General features: G+C 36.4%; 1 long non-coding RNA gene across 1 annotated transcript in view; it reads left to right on the forward strand.

Annotated features, from left to right (window-relative positions):
- The window catches only part of LOC110361018 (uncharacterized), a 67,237-nt gene that overhangs the window by 41,808 nt on the left and 11,903 nt on the right, over positions 1–13,526 (forward strand). The window lies entirely within an intron of this gene.

A 13,526-nucleotide genomic window follows, 5' to 3' on the forward strand; every position in this document is an offset into this window, starting at 1 on the left:
AATGGGCAAAGCAAAACAAGGAATGAATTCACAATGTTCCATTGGTAAGCAGATGTTCAGCCATCTCCAGGAAAGCAGGGCTTCATCGCGCATAATGGTTACTTGGGAAGACAAATGTCATCACTCCGAATGTGCCTTGCTTCCTTCTTCTCCTAGATTTACATGTTGTATCCCTCTATGTTGTATCCCTCTATGAATTTTCTATTTTGTATTCCCAGACAGCACAGATTGGTTTGTTTCATTTTCCAAATCACGTTCTTACCTGGCCATGTCTTAAATTTCCAGGCTTCAACATAACTTCTCAGTATTTCAACAAAACTGAGAGTTTTCTCCTCATTTTTGTACTGAAGGACCAAGGGGACTGAAAGGACGAGACTGTTTCAGTACACACTAGAAATTCAAACAGTCCTCACATTTTCAGTAGCCTTACATATTTGTGTGAATTTAGTAACACAGCTGCATTTAGTCAAGACGTCACAGAAATTATGAAATGCATGTTTTCTACGTTGGAGAAGACTGTATCCTTCACAGCAGTTCTGCATTCCAACTCCTGGCATTGAAATCTTCCTAGACAAACAGTTCAAAGAAATTGTTCATGTGAACAAATTTGTTTTTTCTTCTTTCATCGTATTTTATTGAGTTTTTCCAGAAAGAATAATTCTAGGGCAAACTGTTTAAAAGCAACTCAAAATATGTAAGAGTAATCCTCATTTTACAATGTTGTATTAAAATAAATATACCCATTTCTCCTGAAAAGGTCAGTGTTGGAGATAACAAAGCTTCTTGTTATGATCTGGCTTATTTCACACATTAGTACTTACAATGCCTTCATGCATAAATGCACAAAGCTTGGAAGAATAAAATACCTAAAGAACTTTTTCATGAGCAAGTTTATTTCCTGACATTTGTGACAGGCTGTAAGCTGGGGACAAACCAGATCTGTAGTAGTCTTACTATTCCTGTAATCAACACAAGGAACAGACACTTACATGTCCTATGACTGATTTGTTCCCTATTTCTTCTTACTGGATCTTTTCTAGTCAACTGCTGCCTTCCAAAGAATTATAAACCTGTTTTTTTTTGATGAAGATCTTTGTTTGTAAGCTATGCAAATTCTGCTTTAACTACCAATTAACTACATCAATTCTTCCACAACAGCTTCAGTGGAATTATATTTATTTTTCTAATAAATAAGAAACAGCATAGCTTTGTTAATCCCAAACAATCTTTATTTAATACTGTATCTGTACTGTGGATTACATCTTGCTGAGAAGCTGGATAAATTTGCCCCCACTGAACTCCATGTTATGATGGCTAGATTGCCATAAGCACCAGCTCGAGCTATTTTAAAACAAGCTCAGACACCTTTATTTTATGCTGAACCCTTGAGTGCAGACATATGCTGTTTAAGCACAAGTAATATGGAGTCATCCAGGCCCTTTAAATCTCAGAAAATCCCATCTCCTTGTTTTTCAACCAATATAAATTATTCACCTGGTATTGTCAAATACATCTTGTGTACTTACAGGTATGATTTCTTTAAGTTATACACACTAAGGAAAGCCGCACAAGACACATTTAAAAGCTGAAAAGACAATGTCCTTGATCCATACTTGGAATTTTCATCAGCCCCTACACAACTATTTTAATATTACTTTGTAGTTCCAAGAGAATTCAGCATGGGACCTAGTCCTAAGTCTTGAAAAACAACTAAAATTATTTTTTAGACTTTGTATGGGTCCAGCTAATCGTAAAACACCAGTAACTATTTAGAAGATATATATTTAGAATTTGTTCTTGTAGATTCTTTTCAAGGTCCTCCTACATCCTGGGAAACATTAGTGTAGGGGGGGAAGAGCTTAAACACAGTTAAAATGACATTATGAAACTAATCTGTTTCAAAATTAGAAGTATGTAGCTACATTTTGCCTTCATAAACAGTTTACCTGGGAGAGGGCATATGGAGCAAAATGTTAAATAAAAGTACTTGGTGTCCTTTGTTTGAGAAAATGTCTCATAATAATCTATTTTTTATTTTGATTCAGTGCAAACCATATTGTTATCTGACATGAACACAGCAGAGACATTTGCAAACCAATAGAAAAAATTGTATTTCCTTTGGATAACCCATGGAAAGCATATTGGTTTGCTCTACATTTGTAATCTGACCATAGAAGAGTACATCTGGCGAAAATAATTCGTTATAGTATGAATTTTTAAGTTATGGTTTTGGCTCAACACTTGGCAGTAGTGCTTAGAACAGTGGACAGCACTATAAAACTTGTTTAGCTTTTTGAATTTGAAATTATCCTTCTCTGTTCAAGACTCCTTTTTCATTACAGTATACAACGGGATATTCGGTTTCTTAAAAGGAGTCAAGAGCACTTGTCTGTGGGTGACTGAGTTATTTATTTTCCTGGATTCCTTTGGAATTTAACTAGATATTAGGGTACCAGTTATTATAAACTTACTAGTTAATTTCTGTAAGAATTACTTTTTCATTAGAAGAATTTGATTGATTGCTGTTACACACATGTGTACTAATAGAGTTAAATGTTAGGATAGAACTGGGGCTGCTCTGTAATAATTGATGAGCATTTGATATTAATATGGTTATTGGGATCTTCAATTAATAATTTTAGTGGGCCAAATCAACACTACTGAAGGCAAGAAAGCAGATGCAGAAAACTGTGATTCACTCTAGAAAACACTCTAGAATATTGCTGTAAGCCATGACACTGACTCAGTTTTCAGATGAACCAACAAATTAGTTTCAGGCAGACAGCCTGAATACAAAACTGTAAAATAAAAGAGGAACGATTGAATAAAAAACCATGTCCCAGTGTAGTGAGGTCAGCCAGACAGTAGAAAAATGGATGAGAGTCAAAGACCCTAGAGAGAAGAGGTGATTAAGAGCACAACAGCAAGGGAAGCTGAGCCGCTGCAGCAGTAAGCTGCTGCCAAGGTGCCACTCCACTCCTGCTCCTGCTCTCACGACTTCAGCACCAATTGCTTCCCTTGTCCCAGCATCACTGCTCATCTGCCTCCACAGTACATTCATTCAGAGAACCAAACTTGCAGAACACAGATCTCTGCTGTTATGTAGTTTGTTTTCAGCTGAACAGGCTCACTTGAGTCTCCAGTGGGTGCCTGAGCTCATCAGTGAATTATCAGCATGTGGGAAGGGACGGAGACTGCTCCTTTCAAACATGGTTACATATCACCCTTAGAGACTTTACAGTAAAGGACACACCTTTGGACATGCTAGACATTTGCAAAAAAGTTAAAAGTTATGTTTCCAACAATAACTTCTGCTAAGATAACAGAAGTAAAAAGGCCATCTTCAGTACTGTCAGAGACTTCTGAAGATGAACTGTGCTTACCTATCAGGGTCAGATGAATCAGAGCTGACACAGAGTACGGTATCTCAAGGCTTATTTTAAGGCTGAGGAAAAAATTGTATGTTTTAATCTTTTGCAAAGGAAAGTCACAGGACTTGAGACTCCAGGGAGGTGACTTAAAGGAAAAACAATGTGGCTAACTGAGCAACCTTGATGAGAAAGTTTATGTTTAAAAGACTCCTCTACTCAAATTCATTTGGTGACTTCATACACTGATAATTTTAATCAAGATTCTTCATAAATCTTATTGATATTGAATACCTTATATCTGACTGTTGAACTTCTGCTCTTATGAGAAAAAATATACCCATACCTGCCTCCTATGGGAGATATCGGAGCAGTAAAATCTCTACCAGAGCATAAATTTTAGAAAGCACAAGACTCCTAAAGCAAATTTGGAGGTGTCCCTGTGAACAAAGAGTGCTAGTAGAAGGTATGGTATGGTATGGTATGGTATGGTATGGTATGGTATGGTATGGTATGGTATGGTATGGTATGGTATGACCACAGTGCACCACCGAAGTAATTTACTGAAGCAGGTCCACTAAAAACATTGTGGTTCATTCTCCAGGAAAGAGAAACATAAGAATTGGAGTCTGGGACAAAAGTAAGTCCAAGAAAGACAATTCTGTTAGACACAGAATTAGTAACTAGACTTTGTCAAGTAAGGAACATGTCTCAGATCATCCCAGGGCCTGTGAGCAGCAGACACCTCTCAGTTTATCACTGAGATTCCAAATATCATATGAAAAAGGGCTGGAGGCAGAAGGTCAAGCTAACTCTGATCTCATAGTCAGAAAATGATACACACAGATACTTACACTGTGACAATCCATTCAAGCAAAAAATCACCCTCCATAACAATGCACTGGGGTACATTACTTTCCGAAAATGCAGCAGCAGTGTACACAGTGTAAACAAAGACAGTGATAACAGAACTCCTCATACAAATGAATTTCTGTCTTTTGGGAGATTGGCTGAGAGCTGCAACAGAAGTGGAAGAGAATATCAAGATGAAAACAAGCTGGGCATTTTTTAGTTTGAATTGGATGCTGTCTTGCAGTCAGTGCCAGGAATATTGTTAGTACCCCTAAAACAGAAGTCATCAAGAGAGAAAAGAAACAGATAATTCCAGACAGTGTAGCATATTTTGTTCTTTTTCACTGAAAGTAATCAAATGTACATATGAGTAAATAATCAAATCAAAAAGAACATTTAATCATTCTGGAGAAATAGCCTATTTTTTTATAAAACTCATAATGTCTTCAAGTTGATGCCCTCTGTTGAGAATGAAAGGAGAAGAATAACTGAAGTAGATTTGGAAAAAAAAAAAAAAAAAAAAAAATCAGGTAAAGTAGAAATGGGGGCTAATTTTTCAACCTTCCTCTGATTTCTGAAAGAGCAGAAGATTTCTTGAGTGGCAAACTCTTAGGGAAAGATCACACTGAATACAGCTGTCAGATGGGCTGTCTGATGATACTATTATTCACATATATCCACCATGATTAAAATGTACTTGTTAACAAATTTGATTAATGGGAAAAAATGTTTTAAAAAGCACTAGTCCTAAGATACCATGATAACACATTAACACATAGCAGAGAAGAATTAATGAAATGTAATTCCCTATGTTTTTGATTGGTTTGGGTTCAGGTTTTTGTGTGTGTGTGTGTGTGTAATTTACAGAAATTTAATTGAGAGTAAGAGATCCTATTTAATATCTTTGTTGGAAAATTTGTGCTGTCTTTCACCTATAGGGATTCTCTGACATTATAGTGGATAACCAAGTGTTCAGGCTTTCTCTTGCTGGATTGCAATAGCAGAACTTGTGCCATCTAACCGCTTATGTGTTTTCATGAAGCACAACATTTGTGAAACCTCTACTCCCTTCTTGTGTTTCATTGAAAACCTTCTTGGTGGGCAAAAAGTAAAGATACATCTGCTGACAGATGCAGTATGATAACTGCTTCATATCCTAATAAAGTAGGCTAAAGTAGGCTAAAAACAATGCATTGCAAAGATGCTTTTCAGAGCACTAACAAAAATTACCTCAAAACAATGCAAGGCTACAGGATATTCTTTCTGACGTAAATACAGAAATATTGAAACACTGAACACAGATGAACACAGATGAATTTTTCTAATTTCAGAGTGATATAGATGGACTCTTATTTTTGCTGATGGCCACTCAGTACTACATTTGCACAAACTCGTTATTGTAATTCTCAAAAATGCACCTGTATTCTTGTGAACTTGTACTTTTTTACACACCTATCTTATCTGACATCTGAATTAATATCTAGGACAATATTTGTGTTGAGGATTTTGATTGCAGGGTGACAATAAAACCATGGCAGATGTATTGTTAACCTCCTCTCCCCTGCTTCCCCCATCAGCCCCTCCCTCTTCCCCCTTCCCACTAAGGACAGGCGATCAGGAAGGAAAGGAGGACAGAGAGAAGAGAGTTGGAAAAATTAAAAATGTTTTACTAATGCTGCTAATAAAATAGAGAAAATAATACAAAATATACAAAACCAATCTTGAAAGTCCCAGTAACTGCAGAGCTGGTGCCCGAAGTCCTGGATTGGACTCTGCAGCCAACCGGAGTTGGATTCAGTCTGTCACTGGGCCTCAGTTCGGAGGGAGGACTAGCAAGGTCCTCTCCTAATGTTGGCCATAAGCAAAAAGGGATGACATCCTTGTGATCTTCCACTTTTATATGAAGTGTTCACGTGAATGGGATGTTATACTCAGTTGGTCAGTTTCTTGGTCACCTGTTTCTCATTGCCCCTCTCGCGAGATGTGAATCTGTCCTTATCAATAACTTTGCATTCCATTGCTATGTTTACCGAAACATGTATCTGATTCTCCAGGAAAATGCAGCTAAAATGAAGGCTTTAGCTGACAGGCAAATTCACTAAAAGAGAAACTTGTTTTCAACAAAACCAGGACATTGTGGAAGCAGACATAGACACTCTGGGCACAGAGTGGCTGGAGAGCAGTCAGAGAGAAAGGGACCTGAGGGTACTAATTGACAGGAAGCTCAACATGAGCCAACAGTGTGCCCAGGTGGCCAAGAAGGCCAAGAAGGCCTGTCCTGTATCAAAAATAGCATGGTCAGCAGGACAAGGGAAGTGATCCTTCCCCTGTACTCTGCATTGGTGAGGCCACACCTGGAGTTCAGTTCTGGGCCCCTCAGTTCAGGAAAGATATTGAAGTGCTGGAGCGGGTCCAGAGAAGAGAAACAAGACTGGTAAAGGGACTTGAACACAAGACCTATGGGGAGAGGCTGAGGGAGCTGGGGTTGTTTAGTCTAGAGAAGAGGAGGCTTAGAGGTGACCTCATCACTCTCACCTGAAGGGAAGTTATAGCCAGGTGGGGATTGGTCTCTTCTCCCAGGCAGTTAGCAATAGGACAAGGGGGCATGGGCTTAAACTCTGCCAGGGGAAATTTAGGCTTGATATTAGAAAGAAATTCTTTACAGAGAGAGTGGTCAGGCATTGGAATGGCCTGCCCAGGGAGGTGGTGGACTCACTGTCCCTGGAGGTTTTTAAACTGAGATTGGACATGGCACTTAGTGCCATGATCTAGTAAACAGACTAGAGTTGGACCAAGGGTTGGACTCGATGATCTCTGAGGTCTTTTCCAACCCAGTCGATTCTGTGATTCTGTGATAGTCGATAACACAGTAAAGCTCAGCAATATGCAGAGCTAAGGACTGTATATTCCAAACAGGTTTAATTATGCTACGTGATCTCAGGTGAAACATGAAAATTCACAGAATAATGCTTCTTCATGAAGAGCAGAGGTGATGGGCAGGGTAGAGAGTATAAGCTACATAATGGAGACAGTTTTAGTTCTATCCAGTAAATCCAAGCCTGGCAATGATTACCACAGTTATGATCCAAGATAAGACCCCAAGGAAAGCTGTTAGCACAGTGTGGCCAGTGCAGCAATCGTTACCAACTCAGAATGGAGATTTTGCTGCCAGAGGGATTTTCTTTTCAAAAACCAGATTAGTTATCCCAAATGTGATAGAAAAAGTATTTTAAACAGATTGCATGAAGGCCTTAGAAACTGCAAAACTGAAATAAAGAATGACATCTCCTTCACACTAATCTCAAACGAACAGTGATACTGAGGAATGTATAAAACCTTTATTTAGGGAAAACATGTTATGGCAAAGAACCCCACGTTAACACCAGAAGAAAGCTATTTTTGTGAAGTAAATTAAACATGGAGTTGTTTATTTTGATGAGGTACTTGTAGTCTGTTAATTTGGAATCTGGTGTGGTGTGTTTTTGTTGTTTTGGGATATTTTTTTGGGGGGGGTGTTTGGGGTTGATTGTTTTCCATGTGTGGGGGTTGTTTGGTTTGGTTTGGTTGGTTTGTTTGTGTGTGTGTGTTTGTTTATTTGGTTTTAACTAGGAGATTTCATACCACTGTCACTTTCTTGAAGGCACAAGATGAGGAACATTAAGTCTGATGGATCTTTTATTCAAAAGTTTGATAAATATTAATCTCAGAACTTAGTAAATCCAGACAAATGGCTCTTTAGAATTATACAATCATATTGGCAGGGTTTAATAGGCATTGGAAGCGACCTCAGGAGGTCCCTAGCAAAAAGCAGGGTCAGCTATGAAGTTAGACCAGGTTGCTTTTGTCATGGCAAGAATAATATTCACATCTCAAAGAAGATCTGGAAATCCATGTGGCTGCTGGAGAGATTGATGAAACAATTCTCATTAGTATCATGAGTCGTTGACTGTTTTTATCATCAAGCAGAAGAGAACACTGAAAACTACAGTTTTCAGTAGCTTACCCTATGTGAACAAAGGCTTACACTACCTAACTAAAAGGCTGAATTAAACATTGGTGACATTTTTTTCTCAGTGATTGTTAAAAAGTATGAGCATGAGACTTTGAAATGGCAGTCTTTAAAAGTCAGTAGTTCTACCCAAGAGTTGTATTGTTCCGAGAAGGTGTACTTTACCTTGATAAAAACTAATGCATTTGATTTATGTAAAAAAATAAATCAGTAATAACTCTTAAAAATAAAACTGAATAGTGCTTTTTGTTTACAAAAAACCCTCTATTATTAAACCAGAAAAAATAGAATTATTGTTATTTTACCTTGTCATTTTCATTAATTTCATGTCTTCATGATGTAGCAATTTGGGAACTAACAGTAATAAGTTAGTATAGCATTATTAACGAGGTAGTGGTGTCTAATAGATAACATTGCAGTAGTCTTTACTGATAATAACACTTCAGTGCTGAGGTCAGTAAGTGTTAATAGGGGATTTGTAGAAGGATAGCAATGGGAAAATTTGATATTGCACTCCCTGAATTCAGAAAAATAAATTGGTCAGGTCTACATTGCAGGAAATAACAAACTCCCAAGTTTCCCAGTTTAGCAATAAATGAGTTAACTTGTCCTCTGATTAACACTGCTAAGGTATTCATTTGTCTAACCTGTTTCCAGCATCTGAGTTAGCAACTCTTCATGATGATAAACTGTGTCACATTGGCTTGCCAGCGTTCTTTGCAGGATTTGAATGTGATCTCAACAAATCTGGCAGAAAACTGACAACTGGAGGAGAAAAAATTGTCATTCTGGAGCATTACAATACTGATACAGAAGGCAATTAAAGGTTTTTATCAGGTGTTTAATTTCAATGATTTTAAACCATTGTTTTAAACTTGTTATTAGTATCCAAATATGTGAGCTTCAGAACCATACATGATCATCCTGAATCATCATAACTTGCATGTCCTTATATTACTTTTGACATTATGGCAGAGAAACACCTCTAGGACATTTAGTTAGTTAGTAAAGTTATTTTCTTTAAAAATATGTAGCTGAATGGCTAACTAGCTGCCCTCATGCCTAGATAGACAAGGCTCAAATAGTCATCTTCAGCCTTTGTGAAAAGACAATTTTAGTAAACAAATCTCGAGTTTGCCTGAGGTACTGGAATTTTGCTGTCCTTCTACCTTGTTTCCAGTCCCACAGGAATCCAACAACTCTGGCTGGCACAGTGTAAATTCATTTTCAATTAATTTGCTTTTCTGGATTATTTTGTTTTTATTTCTTTTAGCAAAACAAAACAAAACAAAACAAAACATAAAATTGGTTTTCTAGCCATTTATGTTGATTCAGATTTCTTGACATTTTTCATCAGCTGAGGGCACTAATCCTAGTGTTTTACACAAACTGCAACTCAGTTGCATGATGTCTACTTGAATTCCAACAACTTTAATTGGATGTGTTGTAAAACTGGAATAAAAGAGAGAGGAGAGGGAGTTCTGCAGCATGTTGAACTTTGCTGCAGTGCTGCCACAAATTTTTCAAGAGAAATGAGAGAGATTAACTTCAACAGAGAATGGGGGATTAAACAGATTCCTGTATGCCTCCTATGTATATCACTTTCTGTTGTGTGTTTCTTTCAAACTGAAAAACATTTTGAGATGTTCAGATAAAAGATGCTACAAAATGAAAAGTGATGATGTTACTAGTTTATGTATACCAAGTCCCTCTAGGACAGCTGCAAAATCCACAAACTGGAGTTTGCATTAAAATCTCTGATCATAGATACATTATCTTTGAATTGATGGATTAAAGAAACAAAAGAGAAACAGAGCCTTTTCTGTGCATTTTTGTCTTGTTTATTCCCTTATGCATTATGTATTATATAGCATGTATATGTGCTTGATCTTCCCAGTTATTAATGATTAATGAATAATATAATAAAACCCATCACATCTTTAGTGTTAGGATAGTAAAGTGGTTTAAATACATGAATAAGTTAAGATTCCATGTTATGTTTTCATTTTAGGTGCTTGGAAACTGAGAGAAGCACAAACAGAAATGTTTACATTGTTTGAAGAAGAACACAGACTAGAATTGCATACATGAATTAGACATGATACAATACTTACTCTTTCTGAAGCATTAAGACTTACCACATCCCTCCAATGATGTCCCAGGTGTTTAATCTCTACTGTAGAAATACACTAGGACTGCTATTTCCATTATTTTATTGTCATAGTGCCCCTTAAACCCATATTTGAGTTCCTTTCTCAGCATAAATGAGAGAGGTTAAACATTTTAATGCTCTGGTTGCTCTCTATAGCAGCCTCTACAGAATACATTTATAGATGCTGTCTTGTAGATACTACGTGTAACAAAAATTGGTATAAAGACCCCAAGTATGAAAAATGGATTTCAAATAACCTTTGTGTAGAGGACTTTGTTACCATTCCTGTTTTTTTCAGGCATATTTGTTAGTTTGTTTTGGTTCAGCTCTTTTTTTTTTTTTTTTTCCCAGGCTTCTCTGAATTGGAGCATTAGCTGCTCTTGCAATCAGATTTAAATTGTGCTTGCCATCTCACTTTAACATTTTTCTTTTACTAATTTAAATTTCATTTCTCAGAAACAAATAGCCAGAACAAAAGGAAAGTATTGCATAGTTGGATGGTGTTTAAAGGCATGCAGATAAACAAAGTCCATTGTAATTATGCCAGGGGCATAATTTTGACTGTTCTGCTCTGTCTTCTATAATTAGTCTTGGAAGCAAATACTGTTATATTCAGCCATGAAATGAAGTGGAAGAGCTGAGTTTATTAGAGATTAATAAAGTCTCCATGAACATTCCTAAAAAGCTACTGAACCCTCAAATATAGATTATAGGTCAGAGCACATTGCCAGTACTTCCTCAGAACGCAAGAAATTGAGTACACTACATCTATTAACTACAAAGAAAGTGAACAGTGGGCTGTCAAATATTAATGGCAGATTTTAACAAATTACACCACAGAAAAAGGTGTGGTATTTTTATTACAACATTTAAGTGTATTTTTAACAGTCTTATAATTGAGATGTTTTAAGAAAATAGCCACAGCTCTCCTTACTGAAATTCCTTACAATGATATATGCATGTTTAAGTAGTATTGCAGTCTTTCAATCAAATGTTAATCTTCTTATCCTTTCCTACCTCATATTATACACAGTAAGTATGGAAGCATTAAGCAATATACATGTTGCAAATCTGACATCAAGCAGACCTCATGGAGAAAACCTAAGACATGACCTCTCATTCTCTTGCATCATTACCTAAACTAACTTGGTGATCTTCATCTTCTGCTGATTGCCCATTTCAAATAATAATTAACTGGTCTTGTCAACTCTGTTTATGTTGTAAGACTGTTAAGTCACCATTGCTCTGAACCAAAATAGAACAAACAAAACAAAACAAAACAAAAACAAACAAACAAGAAAAAAAAAATCAGCTGGAATAAATACAGGCAAATGACCATGAGATGGCTAGCCAAAATAAGTATGCTTCTTTACCCTTTCAAAGCAGATGTCAATGATTTTATTTAAGAAGTTTTCTATTTGTTTGAGACATCAATTTTGTCAAGAAATGAGAATAATTTCAAGGATAGAAATTATAGAGTACCAAATGGAACTAAACTGTCCATGAAAAAATGTGGAAGACATTTCTAGGTTCTCAAAGAAAAAAAGTTCTGAAAACACAAGATAGAGGCAGACTAGAAGAGATTGAATTCTGTTCTGATGGAGACCTACATTGATGAGAATGTTCTCATGATGAGATTGAAAAGATCCTATATAAGTTATTATTTCAGAGTATAAGTGTCATTGTCATGTCCAAGGAGCTCATTTAAATGACTATTAGGTTACAGTTTTGTTCAATTTATTTTATATATATATATATATGCATATATATATATATATATATATGTACAAACACACATACTTCCAGTGACTGAAGATACAGAGACCAATAAGTATTGGTTTTCCTTTATGTTTTACCAGTATTTTAATCGCTCAAACTGCACATGACTAGAGACAGATACTGGATAGGAATTCCCACATAGTTCCTGTTGATGTAGTTTATGTTTGCACAGCTAAATATATTCAGTCTTGGGTTTTCTCCTTGGTTTGTAGAATAAGTACAGCAAGATGTTTTCCTCCCACCTTGCTCAAGACTATTCTTCCTTTTAGAGTCACATCCATACAAAATGGCATTTGACTCATTATGCATCTGGTAAGATTAAGAATTTACTCCCACTTGCATTACTTTAACATGATGTTTTTCAAAGTCAAGTTGAAGAGAAAGCTTAAATTTCTGGATGTGGACGACTACCTTCGCCAAATATCTTGGATTTCATGTAACTGGAATGATTAATATTTTTCCTAGCTGTCAAAGAAATCATCAAACCACATTACTAAATTAGGGAAAACACCACTTTACATGATACCGCGTCATCTACTACAGAATAACAGTCTCATAATATGCACTACTAAGTGCAATATTGTTCAATACACTAATATATACCCATTACTTATTACCAGCATGTACAGTTTGTGCTGATTCTGTGAAGACAGTATGGATGAATGACTGTGTGTACAGATCTCATTTTGAAAGATTCAGAATTCTATTATTTGTAAATTGTTTTGTTCTGCTCGGATACAGGTGAACTTTAAAATGTGAAATCAATTCTAGAGTGAAAAAGTCTTGCTAAACTGAAAAAGAAACACTATTCCCAACATTCCCACTCCTTGCTCCTATTTGACAGCTTTAAAGAGGAGATGATAACAAGAGACTAGAATAAGCAGTGTAGATTAGTCTGTAATATGGAGGAATGCTTTTTCTTGCTGTTTAAACAACTATAACTCTAACTTACCACCCTGTTAACAACATTTAGCTTTTATCATCCTAATGTTACTGGATGTGAATCTACCTTTTTCTTAAGGTCTTTTACTGAAAATGAGATTAAGATCAGACTCTCATGGGGGCATAAATCAGTTTAGCAGCTCTATTGACTCCAGTGGAAGTCACTAATATATGTCACATCAACCACACAGACATTCTGCAAGGTACTAGTTCTTTAAGATTAAAACTGGGAAATAACACTATGAACTTCCTACTTTGGTTGCAGTGTTAAATCTTCAGTACTCTTTCCAAATGGTGATCTTGCGTACGATGTGAAAGTTTCACCACTATATGTAACCTGAGGTCTGTGGCAACCAAAGCAAAGTGGGCAAAATCCTGCAATCTGGATCTTGATGCTATCTCTTCATAAAGCTGAAAGCATCAT

This window comes from Columba livia, chromosome 2 (assembly GCF_036013475.1).
Source record: "Columba livia isolate bColLiv1 breed racing homer chromosome 2, bColLiv1.pat.W.v2, whole genome shotgun sequence".
Taxonomy (NCBI): Eukaryota; Metazoa; Chordata; class Aves; order Columbiformes; family Columbidae; genus Columba; species Columba livia.